Here is a 5,089-nt window from a genome sequence, read left to right on the forward strand (position 1 = left end):
TGGCTTGGCCTGCTTCCCACGCCGAAATTGACTGTACGGGCACCGAGGTCCCCATCCATCTGCACGCCCTCTGGGCAGGCTTGATTCCCCCCTTCTCCAATTTCTTCAATGCGGTGCTCTTGCATTACCAGGTCAATGTGTTGCATCTCGATCCCCAATCCATCATCCTCCTTGCTGTTTTTGCCTTCGTCTGCGATGCCATGGTGGGAATTGCCCCTTCCGTGGCCCTGCTTCACCACTTCGTCTCGCTGCACCTGACAGATCCTCTCCAGCGCTCGGGGTGTGTATCCCTTTAGGCCGTTGCGGCGATGGCCAGCTCGGGGATCGACTTCGAGCTCTCGCGGGTCGTCAGAGGCTTCAGGAAGCGGTGGGTGTTTGTGGACCTCGGCGTGCGCAGCCCCCTGATGCTGCTCCCTGGGGTTCCAGCTACTCTGAGCTCCGGTTGGGGGCACGGAAAGCTCACCGATTGGTGGCTCGCCCACGTCTGGCACTGGCTAGCCAGGCTGAAGGACCTCAGAGTGATGGCGCCCATGGTGGTGAAGGAGTTCATCCGGTGTCGCATCGCTCCGCTTCAGAGCCACTCCCGGCAAATGTGGACCTTCTCCAGCTACGGGGACCGCATGAGGCTTCAGGCTCCGGCTCTTCCTCCTGAGGTGCGGCGCACGGTGCTCGAGCTCCTGACGAGCGACCCAATGCCAGCCAACCTGCCAGAGGAGGGCTGTCTTCTGTACTGCTACTCGAACAAGGTGGAGTTTGTGAAGCATATGCCCCTCTTCGACGAATGGGGACTGCGCCCAGCTGGCCTAGAAGGGCCTCGCGAGAGCCCCGTCTTCGTGGCCCCCCTGCCTGTCGCCAACATGATGCCCGCCCCAGGAGCGGGTGCAGGGGGCGGTCGCTGTCGAGCGACAGCGGCGCTGCTGCTGAGGAACCGGCGCCACTCGGGGCTTCTGAGGTGTCGTCCCCCAGGACCCTGGAAATCCGTCCCGAGGAAGCCGATGGGGGGACGACACAGTCCGATGCTCCTAAGGCCGGAGCCCCCGAGGCCCCGGTGAACCGCCATGAGGCGAGTACCAAGGTCTCTATGCGGTCCAGCACCCCTGAGGTCACCTCCTCGGGAGTCACACCAACCGCGCCCGGCCTTGGTGACCGCGCCCAGGGCTTCGGCCGGCTCCGACCTAATTTCTAGGCGCTCCGCAAGAGGAAGGGGTCTCCAAGCTACAGTGGTGACGCCTTCTGGCCATTGAAGTAGAGGAAGTACATTGCTATTGACGAGTGAGTACCTCATCTTCGTAATTTCTTGAGCGCCACTTCTCCTCCTGACCATAGTTCTTCAGGACCCCTTCTGCCAGGGCGATGAAGTCTCCGGAGAAGCAACCCTCACCTGCTTCGGGCTCTTCGCTAACCCTGAGTGCCTCGAGTCGACCTGCCACGCGCGGCGCAAGGCCTGTTGGGAAGGCGTACGCGCCAGCCTGGCGTCTTGACCCCGCGCTCTTGTCGTCCTTCCTTCGTGGTCCGGCCTGGGGTGCGGGGAGTGTGCCAAGGGCCCTCCAATGGTGCTTGCTCACAGTTGGGCGACCTCAGTCCTGGCCTCACCTCTGAGTGTTGAGGCCCCGCCCCACCAAGCCTTTGTCGAGGTCTGAAGGGCGGGCGGAAAGGCGCCGGCCTCCAGCACCCTGCCGAGGGCGGATGAGCCGCTTCAAACTTCTCCAACACAGCTTGGCCCGGAGGACGAACTCGGCCGTGCATTCGAGCCTACACGCGAGCGCGGAGTAGTCCGTCATGAGCTCTTCTGGGAGGCGATGGGCGCGCTGAGCCGGCTCGGAGAAGAGCTTGTGGATGTTGACGCCCGCCTTGAAACCAAAGGCCTTCGGCTGGCGGACGAATGGCATCAGCTGAAGGTGGCCATCGACCTTGGGCGTCTCCAGCATGAACGCGCCAACGCGAAGGCCGAGGCGTCCCTTGCTACCTCGCTCGAGGCGAGCGCCCGGGCCTTGGAGGAGGCCAGGGAAGCCGACCGTCGCCACGAGGCCGCAGAGGAACGCGAAGGGGAGCTTCGGGCACTAAACGCCTCCCTGGAGCAGCAGGTCGAGGCGCGCAGGGCCGCCTTGGCATCGACGAAGGGGGCGCCTCCCGACGAGGAGGAGATCTTGAAGTGCGAGGAGGTGCTGATGCTGGAGGCCACAGAGCGCATCCTCGAGCTCGAACGGCTGGAGACGAGGGAGCGCCAGGTTGCCAAAGCGGAGGACGCCGCCACCGCGCATGAAGCCAGGATCCAGGAGGAGGTCGATCGTAGGGTGGCGGAGGCTCGAGCAGATCTTGCCAACAGATACGACCTAAAGCTGAAGCTCGTGGAAGCTGAAGCCAGGGGCAGAACCACCACCCTCATGTCAAGGTTGGATGAAGCAGAACGGCGCGAGAAGGCCGGCCCTAGTCTCCGTCCAGGCCGAGTTGGCCTCTGCTCGCGCCGAATTGCTCCCGCTCCAGCGACGGGTTGCTGATGTTGAGTCCCTCATGCAGCAAAGCAGGGAGGAAGCGCTCCGCCAGCAGACGTTACTGCGTGAGAATACTCCCATGCTCCGGGCCCTCAAGGTGAGGGCCAACCAGGCACTGGGTGCCATCTGCGACGAACACGCCCCTCACCCCACACAGAGGATAATGCCAGCCATCTTCGCTTCTTCACCGACGTCGTGACACGCCTGGAGGACCGGGCCGAGAGGGCTCGCGAGCTCATGGATGAAAAGAGCTGAGGCCTCCTTGGACGCGTGTTCTCCCGCGTCTTCAGCCATCTTTAGAATGCCGACCCCAACTTCAACTTTGACACCGCCATCACCCAGTGCCCGGGGCTATCCGGGACAACCTAGCACGCTGGATGGATGATAACGTGGATGCTCTGGTCAGAGCTTTCTCTTCCGACGATGACGCAGTGGTGGTCGTGGCGGATGAAGGCGGCGTGGTTGATGATGGTGAAGACGACGCTGGCGACGATGCCAGCAGCATGTCCGGGAGCGATTCGGAGGATGCTGCGAGTGACATGTCCGATTGAGCCCGCGCTCCTTGTTTTGAACCTGCGCGCAAAATCTTGGGCACGGCCCTTCAAGATGTAAGAGCATTTTGGGGAGGGGGAGCCCCTCATGTAATTAGACTATTGTTTTATTTCCTGAGCCAGACTTAAGGGTGCTTTTGCGAGTTCTCAAGTTCTTCCGTGAGTTTTCTGTAGTGACTTACCTCGGTCTAGGCAGGCCTCAGACTGGTCTTGTAGTTGTCGATGTACATTTCTCCCAAGGGAAGTCCTCCGTGGGCTCGCGAGGTTTCGGGCTTCTGAGGAGCCTGCTAGTCCGCCCGAGAGGGCCTCTCGAGAGACGAGCGTTAGATCACGGCGAGATGTGCGTGCATACCACGCCCATCCCCTGCTTGCGAGGTGCTTGTAAGGGAGGGGCAACAGGCGCTGGCCTCGAAACAAGGCACGGAGCTGGAAAACTCAAGAAATCAACACGAACGAGAAAAGATGCCCCCCATGCTTGCCAATGAAAGTACGACTTCAAGTTCAAATCCCAAAGGCGGAAAATCGAGTTACAGAAAAGGGGTTGAAAGCAAATGGCCGCGTCTGGCACCTAGCTAGTCTTCTTGTTTTCTCACCAGCGTGGAGCCTAGTTCTTTCACTGGCCGTGAGCATAGTCATTGGGGGACAGTGTCGACGGCCAGCGCTGAGCGTGGCGCTTCCACTGGGACGTGGGCGGGAGCCCCCGAGGCCCGAGGGCGGCTCCCCGGAGACTCCGGGGCGTGTACCGCCCCACTCATTATTACGTGAGAGTGTCACAGGCGGAGACCTTCATAGGCGTGAGCCTTGCTTCATATCGCCAGACGAGGGCCCCGCCTTGCGCCACCCTCGACCACCGTTGGGGTGTCCGGAAACCAGGATGATGCCAAGGGGCAAAGGGGACGCTAGCAGCGCCCTTGGCGACCACGGGCCCTCTGCCGGGGGGGAGGGCTCGCCGGCGCCTCCCCCGCAGAGGACCTACCTCCAGCTGACGCCTTGCCCCGCGCGACATGAGGGAGGGCCTTGCTTCAGACCCCTTCCGTGCAGCCCCCAGCGCGCTGCCCCTGGCTGCAGTGGGGTTGCTGCGTTGGGGTCGCCGTTTGCCGCTGCAGCCTGGTCCACCTGCGACCCATGGTTAGCGTAAGTCTACTCCTGAGATATCAGTGGTACACTGCATTTGTTTTCATTGGCGGGGTCGGCGAGACTCCTGGGTGGCTCATGGAAGGCCTCGACTTCCAGCATCTCTTCTTCCCAGCCCGGCTCGAGGAACATGCAGGGGTCATCCTCTGGCGTGTACTCTTGATCCACCATGCGGGGCACATAGGCTTCCTGAGCTGCCTCTCCGGAACCTCCATCGAGGTGTCCTGTGCCCCACACCACCGAGCCCGGTGCGCCTCCCTGGTGGTTGTAGGGTGGCTCCCCATTGGGACCGTGAGGAGCAACGCCCGCACCTATGCCACCCGAGGGAGGCAAAGGCGTGGTCGGATGTCCGGCACCGTTGGTCGTGCTGGCGCTGGCGAGCCCTCCTGGTGCACCTGGGAGCATGCGGGCGTGACGAGGCCCGCCGTGCGACCTGGCTAGAACTTGAGATGTAAGTAGGGAGAAGAAAGGCGATGTACCCCTGGTTGCAGCATCCAACAGCTTAGCGACGCATTCCAGCAACGAGTCGCGGTCGCTCTCCATCAGCCGGCATCGCAGCAGCTCCCACGCCACCATGAGTGTGGCTCGCATGTTCGCATGTTCACGTCGGGTGTGTGGCGCCGTCGCCGCCGTGTAGCTTGAGGATCTTGCGGTGGCCCGCACGCGCCGCAGTGTGAGGGTGGAAGGCATCGGTCCGCGCCGCCCGTGTCCCGCGGCGTTCGGCGATGTGCGGGCCGCCTGGAGTGCGGAGTTGAGGTCTCCTTGGGCAGATGGTGCCACCCTGACGGGCCAAGCAGCCCAATGGTCGGCGTTGGTCCTCGGGTCGCCAAACATCAAGACCGCGGGGTGTTGGCGGATCAGCTGACGAAAGAGAGGCTTCAGCGCACCCCTACCTGGCGCGCCAAATGTCAG

This window comes from Triticum dicoccoides, chromosome 7A, assembly GCF_002162155.2.
Source record: "Triticum dicoccoides isolate Atlit2015 ecotype Zavitan chromosome 7A, WEW_v2.0, whole genome shotgun sequence".
NCBI classification, from domain to species: Eukaryota; Viridiplantae; Streptophyta; class Magnoliopsida; order Poales; family Poaceae; genus Triticum; species Triticum dicoccoides.